We start from the raw sequence: 9,100 nt of genomic DNA, 5'->3' as shown, positions 1-9,100 counted from the left end.
AGAAAATGGCTTCCTGTTACTTTTGGGTATATTGGGTGTGACAACTTCTTAGTATTTCATGTTTGATTATTGTTTCCGTTGCACTTATATTTCAGTCTACGCTTACTGTACATTAAATAATTGTATTATAAAAGTAATTAGCAGAAATATTTAAGAGGTAGGTTTATACAGTAGGACAAATGCACATTGATCAACATCCTGGAAATGCGCCATTGATTTTCAGCCATTGGCTTATTTCAACTGTAGTCCCCCCCCCCCTTCGTTACCTACATGCAGTCTTTAATGGTGGGTGGAACCGGAGCACCCGGAGAACACCCACACTACGAGAGAACATGCAAACTCACACAGACGGCCCTGGCCCCTGGACTGGCTCCGACTCTGAATGCCAACCTGCTGTGAGCAGACGTGCTAACGCTGACATTAGGTTGACTTACGATTGACATTATGATTGCTAATGTCATACACACTCTCGCAAGTTACTGCCAGAGGGAAAATTTCCTACCACACTACATATGAACCAAAAAAAATGGTGTGCCTGAATGAAGGAAGAAGGTAAGCAAACGAGATCTCAAGATAAAAGTCCTGCTTTAGAAAGCTCCCCTTAGGAAAGTAATTTAATGGTATGGACCTGAAATTGACACAATGCCTTTCTACTTTTTCGCTTAACCTAGGAACTCAGTCCCCCCTCAGGCTACCCTGGTGTTCCAGGTGCTGCTGTTAGATGTGTTCCTTCAAAACCCCAAGGATGACCTAGTTGTGTAGGGAAGGAGGTTGCCTAAAGGGCTGCAGCGCGCAGTCGTACCGGAGATTACAGACCTACCACTACCACGGTACCTGCCAAGGACGGCACACCTTTGACTCAGGTAAACCGGAGCGTTCGCGCCGTTGCTTAAACGCCACCAAATGTAAGCAAATTACCCTTTTAGGGATAGTTCGAATTGTAGGACCAAAATTGTATTTATCTTGATCAGGGTATTACTCTTTACCTACTAGATGTGCAGTCGGCACACCACAAGTTTGGAGCAGCAGACAGAGGTACTTCACAGAAGCTTAGCAATGTACTGCTGTGCCCCGGGGCACCAGATAAAACATCCTTTCAGTTTAAGTGTACATAACTTAGCTCATGTTTCCCCACATTACCTTGTCTTTCAGACAGCCCGTTCGGACAAGGAACTGAACCGTACATCGATGTTTCTTTTCAAGCCCCATACTCTTTGAAAAAAGTGGCAGTTTAAGAGATATTTCTGGTTTTTAACCACCTAGCTGTCTGAGGCAGTGGACCAACATCCGCCCCTTTCTGTGCGTACAACATGTTTTGTCATAGTCGGATGGGTTTGAAGATAGCAGAATAAGTGCTTTAGTTCCCATCGAAAGGTTTGTCTAACTCAAGGTCCAAAGCTGTAAAATATTCTAATTTTGCTACACATAGACTGAGATTAGGTGGCTAAAGTAATTAACCTGCTGCCCCTGTCCCACAGCAATACACGGCTTAGCGTCCGTGCAGGTACTGCGGCCTGCCTTCTTCAAACTTCGTGTGTCGGCGCCAGGGCGATGACATACACCTGACTATGAATAGTACTCATACATCATACTTCAAAAATCCTTACTGCCCCTTCACCTCGTACCCTGACAGCTACAAGCAAACAGCACCATACCCTTACCGGCAGGATATGTGCTCCGAGGGATGACAGCCCGCAATGGGCCGTGCATCGGCGAAAGAGAAAGAGTACCATCCTCCCCACCTGTCGTATGGCCAAGAAGGTTGGTGAGTTTGCCACCCAAGGGGAGTAGCAAAAAACGTGGAATTGCCCACATCTTCTTAGTCTTTGTTTGTGTTGGGTAATACTAACCCCCGGTTTCTTTTTTCATCCTCCCGGTGTAGGAGAAACTCCATTCTACTCTGCGCGGTGCTGGTCTTTCACATTCACTTCATTAGATTTCCCCACCCTGAAGACCCAGTCGACAATAAATCTCCTACCCCGAGGATTGCAAAAGTGCCCAGTGCACTACCGCTTTGATCAGTATCGTTTCACTGCTCCATTGATGGACGGCACCCTGCGTACTCCTCTTGAGCTCCCTCGCAACCCTGCATCCTCCTCCTCATGGTTTATGCTGTAATCCTTGCTGGCTCCTTGTCCGACAGATTGCAGCGGTCCTTAGAACTGCAGATATCAGCCATTTTCTGTATCCTTGAGAACAGGTACATATGTCTGCTTGCTCAAGGTTGTGCTATATAAACTTGTTTAGTGAGAATTTAAAAAAAATCCCCACTGTTACGAGTGGTGACAGTTTGTGTGTCATTTCCAGGGACCACTATGACTCCCCTTCCATCACAACTCTTGAGCAATAAGGTATCCTGTTTGGAGAAAGTTTTGATTTGGCTATGTGGTGGGCGCGATGAGGAGGTGTCGTTTCCAACCACCCTGGGACAGGTGAAAATGGAGGTGAGTCATCGGAATTCTCCGATTGCCTTCTGACACACTTTCTTTTTACCTCAAATTATGTTGCTCTTCGCTTTTGGGGTCTCCAGCTGGAGAAAGTGCCCATGATCGGTGCCTTCGTTGACTGGATTTAGTGGGAGCTGCCGAAGGTGTTCTGAAGGCTACCTTTTTTGTGGCTGAGACAGCCCGTCCCCTCTCTCTTCCTGCTGGACCTCAACGGTGACAAGAGGTACCTCTAGAGGAGGTAGCAGACAACTAAAATAGTTCTCCCCTCTAAATCTTATGTGCACATACCTGTATAACGTGCTTTTAACAATTCATGCGTTCTTGTCTCCGTTGCCCAGCCTTCAATCATGCTCCAAGTTAAGAGGGCAAAGGTTCTTCTTCTGCCAGGGTTTGATGCGACAGCATCATTAAAGGACAGGTTTTAATAACCAGACCACAATGAAGAGGCCACGAATTGGTTGAAATGACCTGAAAAACTCAAGGTGGATTGACCCTCCTGAACCGTGAAACGAGATGAGCTGTAAAGAGGACTTGCACAGTATTTCATTGGGGTCAGGACAGGCAGCATGGCTGCGGTCATACCTCCATCTTAGCAACCGTCGGCAACTAATGTTTCCGAGATTAGAACTTGTTGAGCTTTATTTAATGCACTTGCTAGAGTTGTTCACAATGTGTCGAGGACATGTGTTGAAAATGTAAAAGAAGAAAAATGCTTTCGAGTGAAATTGTGTTCTGGTCAAAATACTTACACGAACCATTGGCTGGGCCCTAACTCCAGAAATAGTTTTTTTAAAACTTTGATAAAACTATAGTCAATGCAGTGCCTTCTTAAATTGATGAAACCCACTGGTTTACATATATTGGAGTGGCTATTTGTAAATATTATTTTTTATATATTATCTTCAAGAACAATGGATCACCCAAGAGTGTTTCCTGTGATCATAAAATAAACATTTTAGAGTAAAATGAAAACACCTACTTCTTTCTTAAATACTGTTTGGTACAGACCTGTCCTGTAGGTTTGAAGTATTAGGTAACCGTTAATTCGTGGCCTACATCTTTCACAAAAAACCATTGTAATACAACAGACATCAGAATAGGATTGAACCACATTTCTTTAAAATAAGTTGGACATTAATGAGGTATGACGTTCGACAAAAGAATAAAAACGAATGCTGAGGTGACTGTACAAGTGAACTGTCCAACCATTCAAATGAAAACGCTAATAGTTTAGTACTTTTTGTTCTATTACCATTATTTGTTTCAATGAAACGTTTGGTGTTGCCATTGTGATTACAAATTAACTTTTGAAAATCCTACGTTAAAAGACTGTGAAGGTGAAAATCATGTGCCCCTGGTTCTATTTCATAGCTCATTCATGTGGAGCTGGTGCACAGCCTATCTGCTATGGGGTGGGAAATGTCCTTCAACATCGTTTGAGCTGGCGATAGTTGCGTCGCTCCCCCACTCATTAGACCTGCGGTCAAGACAGATGCTAAATGGACATGGACGCTTAGCAACCCTCAAGAGCTTTACAACACACCACATGACTTTTTGACATACTGTACGAGACTATACCTTTCTTTTATGACAGTATTTGTAGCATACTGTACTATGACTTTTATGATAGACTTACTACTATCCATGATATTTTTATGACATACTGTACTATGACTTTTATGATATACGTACTATAACTATGAGATTTTATGACATCATCTGTACTATGACTTTTTATGATAACTTACGAATACAGAGATTTATGACATTACTGTCCTATGACGTTTTAATGATATACTTACTATACATGAGAATTTTATGACATACTGTACGTGACTTTTTATGATAACTTACTATACTATGAGATTTACTACATACTGGTACTATGACTTTTATTATATTATTACTAGATCTATGAGATTTATGACCTAACTGTACTAGGACTTTTATGAATTTTGGGGTACTAAGGACTCTTTTAATATTTTTATTATCATACTTTACTACTGTACTACTTTTTTTATGACCTACTATATTATGAACTCTTCATCATACTATTTTATCAACAAAATACTTTGCTATGACTGTTTTTTTTTTCCTTTTTTTTGTCATACTAGAAATTTTTTGTGACTATACTCTAATATGGACCTTTGTATCCTTTTTTTTCAACATACTTGCATGACTATTATGTACGCTTTTTCAAACCTAACTATACTATTTTCTAAATACTATCTATGATATAATATGATCACTTTTTTCAACATAAATAGTATGACTTAGTGATCACGTTTTCAACATGTTATAACCATGACTTTTGTATCCTTTTTCAATGCATACTATGCTTCATTTGGTTATCACTTTTTTTGACATATACAATGACTTTGTATAGTGGGTCGACATACTGTACTATTACTTTCAAAAAAATATATATACTATTACTTGTTATCACTTTTTTAACATCCTATACTTGACTTGTTATTCACTAGTTTTTCAACATACTTTACTAGATTTTTGTATCACCTTATATAACTTTTTTATTCCTTTCGCAGGTGCAGTTTATGATGGTTGACATTGAGACATGGTCCTCTATTTTGTTTTATTTTCAACCTTTATCAATTTTCGACAATATACTTTTATCACTTTTTTGACATACTATAATATGACTTTCTTCAACCTCTCTACTATAACTTTAAGCCCTTTTTTCAACATACAATTCAATTACTTTTTAAACACAGGTTTTCGATTATTTCTACTAACTATGACTTTTTTAATCATTTTTTTGACTACTATCCTATACTTGTTATCACTTTCTTTTTTGACATACTACACTAGACTTTTTGACCATGTTTCCAGCTATGACTTTTTTTATTCATTTTTTCGACTAATTTACTATTACTTTTTTTCGACATACTATAGCTATTACTTTCTATTTTCCGACATCTCTATACTATTACTTTAAAAACTTTTTTAACATACTATACTAGACTTTACTCACCGTTCATCGCATACTGTTTTCTATAATTTATTCAGTTTTTTGACAACTATACTATACCTTTTATCACTTCTACGCATACTACCTGACTTTTTTAATCATTTTTTTTCGACAACGATACGATACTATCCTATTACTTTTTATCACTTTTTCAACATACTATACTATACTTTTTTTTATCACTTTTTTTCAAGACACTAAAATATGACTTTCCACAATGCTATACTATAACTTTTTAAAGACTTTTTTCAACATAACTATTAATAATTTTAAATCACATTTTCCAATACTTACTAATGCCTTTTTGTAATCATTTTTTACAAACTATACTATGACTTTTATCACTTCTTTTGACATACTACACGACTTTTTTTTCTGTACACACTATAATATACTTGTTGTAATCTGTGTTTTGACATCATACTATGACTTTTTTCTACATACACACTATACAAACTCCTACATACATACATACTATACTATAACTATCCTGGGACTTTTAATCACTTTTTCGACTACGTGCCTTGCAAGTATTTGGCCCCCTTGAACTTTTCAAACCTTTTGACACATGTTCATGTTTCCAAACACTAAAGAGATACCATTTTTATTTTTTTTGTGAAGAATCACCATCCATTGGGACACAAATGGTAGTGGAAACGAAATCTATTGGGATATTTTTAAACTTTTTAGCAATACAAAACTGAAACGGTGGTGCGTGCAAAATTATTTTTGGCCCCTTACTTTCAGGTCAGCACACTCACTCCATAAGTTCAGCGTAGGATCCCTAATGATCCCATTTGACCTAAATGACTGATGGTATAATAGAATCCACTGTTGGTGTCATCTCGTATAAATGCACCGTTCTGTGATAGGCTCAGGGTTCTGTAAAAGCGCAGGACAGCATCATGAAGACCAAGGAACACACCAGGCAGTTTCCCGTAATACTGTTGTGGAGAATTTTAAAGCCGTGATTTGGATCCAAAAAGTTTCCAGCTTTAACATCCCCAGGAGCATGGCACGCAATCATTTTTGAATGGATGAGTACGGACACTGAAAATCTACAATACCTGCGTCCCTGTAAACGTTCAGCTCAACAAAGAGCAGACTGATCATTTCGTACCCTGCACAAATCTGGCCTTCATGAAGATGTCAAAAAACGCCAGTCTCAAGATATCCATAAAAGCCTTGTCTAAAGTTTGCCAAAGATACCGGGAGACCCACCAACATGTGGAATAAGGTTCTCTGGTCAGATAAACCCAATCAACTTTTTGGCCACCAATAAACGATAGTTGGCGTAAAGCCACACAGCTCATCCCACCCTCAACACACCTCCCCACTGTCAAACGTGGTGGTGGCAGCATCATGGTTTGGGCCTGCTTTTTCTTCATCAGGGACAGGGATGATGGTTAAAATTGATGGGAATAGGGTGCAGGCAGCCAAATACATGAACATGTCTGGAGAAAACCTGTTGGCGTCTGCAAAGAACCTTCGACTGGGACGGAGTTTTAGCTCCAACAGACATGATCCCAAACTACAGCAAAATCTACAAAGGAATGGTTCACATACAGATATCCGGTGTTAAATGGCCAGATCAAGTCCCAGACCTGATCCAATCGAGAAAACTGTGGAAGAACTGAAACTGCTGTTCACAACGCTCTCCATCCAACCTCACTGAGCTCGCGCTGTTTTTTGCAAGGAGAATGGGCAAGAACTTCACAATTGGTGTCCCACTTGTTGGTGATTATTCACAAAAAATAAATTTTTATTCTTTATTTTTGAATCCTGAAATTTGGTCAAAAGGTTGAAAAGTCAAGGGGGCCGAAGACTTTCGCAGGGCACTGTACTATTTATACTATACTATGACTTTTTTTTGACCTTCCAGCTATGCACTTTTTTTATCGATTTTTCGACAACGTTTTTAAGGGGGGACTATGACTTTAAAAACTTTTTTCGACATGCTACTATACGTTTAAATTCACCCTTTATTAATCGATAAACTGTTCAATAACTTTTTTTTATCACTTTTTTGACAAACTATGACTTTTTTTATCACTTCTTTCGACATACTACACTAGATTGTTTTGACATACTATAATGTTTTTTTGACATACATATTATGACTCTATATCCAGTTTTCCACATCTATGCTATGACAGTTTTTATTACATTTTCCAATTACCATACTGTGGCTTTTTGACATCCTATACTAAACAAAATGGCCGTTAATTCACTTTTTTAACATACTATACTATCCCTTTTTATCACTCTTCGCATACTATCACTTTTTTTGACATAACAATGCATACTATCCTATTACTTTTTAATCACTTTTAGAACATACTAAACTCTAACTTTTACACTATTTTTTCACATACTGTACTATGACTTTTGTATTACCTTATATAAACCTTTTTTATTCTTTTTGCATGTGCATGTTGTGATGGGTGACGTTGAGACATGGCCTCTATTTGTTAATATCACCTTTTATCATTTTTCAACAATTATATATGACTTTTAATCACCTTTTTGATAACTAAACGATGACTTTATAATCACTTTTTTCCGACATACTACACTAGACTTTTTTTCAGCATACTATACTATGACTTTTTTGTCCATTTTTTTGAACTGTATTGGGCCGAACAAAAGGGTAGCAGGTTTGACATTTCTTTGCTTTTTTTACAGAACGAAACGCATACATTCCCACACACCTCCCCTCCCTCCATCACTCTTTAACCAAGTACTGAACATGTACCTCCAGTCTTGTCCTAACTTGCCCACCCCTCTCCCTCCCTCAAGAAGGAGAAAAAAAAAAATAAAAATAAAATACTAAGAAAAATATTAAAATAAAAGGGAAAAAAGAAAAACAAGGGGGGGGGGGGTAACTACCATGGCTCAGTAGTAGTTGTGCATAGGAAAAGAAAGCGGGTCCCAGGTTGTTATGAATATTTTCAGAGATCCTCTGACAGATTTTTCTAGGTGTTAAGATGACCAATACAGCGTTCACCATGAGTTTGGTGTTAGGCTGGGCTTTGGGCTCTCCACTGTAGCACGTATTCGATCTTGTGCTATCAGAGCGGGTAAATGCAAGTAACATCAGTTGGTACTATTAATCTCCTTACAATGGGAGACACACCAACCATACCAATCAGGGGCCAGGGGTACACGGGTATTGGTAGTAAGGACTAAGAGAGGGTGATTCAAAAAGGCTGGTCCAAAAAGAGGTACGCTAAGGACCGAGTAAAAAAAAAGTGTGGGTAGGCTGCTGGAGATGAGAGCACCTGATGCAGAGACATCTGTATCAGGAATAGTACTTTTCAGTCGGCCTTGTTAGTGAAGTCCCTGAAGACCACTTTAACTGAATGAGCCTCATACGGCACAGATGCAAGAGTACTATGATTCTGTAGTAAAAATCTTCTCTCCAGCAGCTCCTCACTAGTGCCAGCCCTAGCTCCCTTTCCCAACACACCTAAGCCCTGAAGGAGGGCAGAGTGGAATGAAAGGGGAGAACTTATATGAGAGATGGTATTTTGTGATGGAAGGACCATTATCCTGTCTAACCAGCAGTTTTTTTCAGGTAATACAGGAAATGAGGTACAAGTGTGTTTTGGTGAACAATTGCGCAACTGGAACTATTGCCTAATCCACTTTTTGGATCCCCCAA

General features: G+C 38.8%; 1 pseudogene; it reads left to right on the top strand.

Moving 5' to 3' along the window:
• The first annotated feature begins 270 nt into the window (after positions 1-270).
• Positions 271-9,100, top strand: part of LOC116703233 (peptidyl-prolyl cis-trans isomerase FKBP10-like) — a 64,099-nt pseudogene continuing 55,269 nt past the window's right edge.

Source organism: Etheostoma spectabile, chromosome 15 (assembly GCF_008692095.1).
Source record: "Etheostoma spectabile isolate EspeVRDwgs_2016 chromosome 15, UIUC_Espe_1.0, whole genome shotgun sequence".
NCBI classification, from domain to species: domain Eukaryota; kingdom Metazoa; phylum Chordata; class Actinopteri; order Perciformes; family Percidae; genus Etheostoma; species Etheostoma spectabile.
This window is presented reverse-complemented; position numbering and strand designations above follow the sequence as displayed.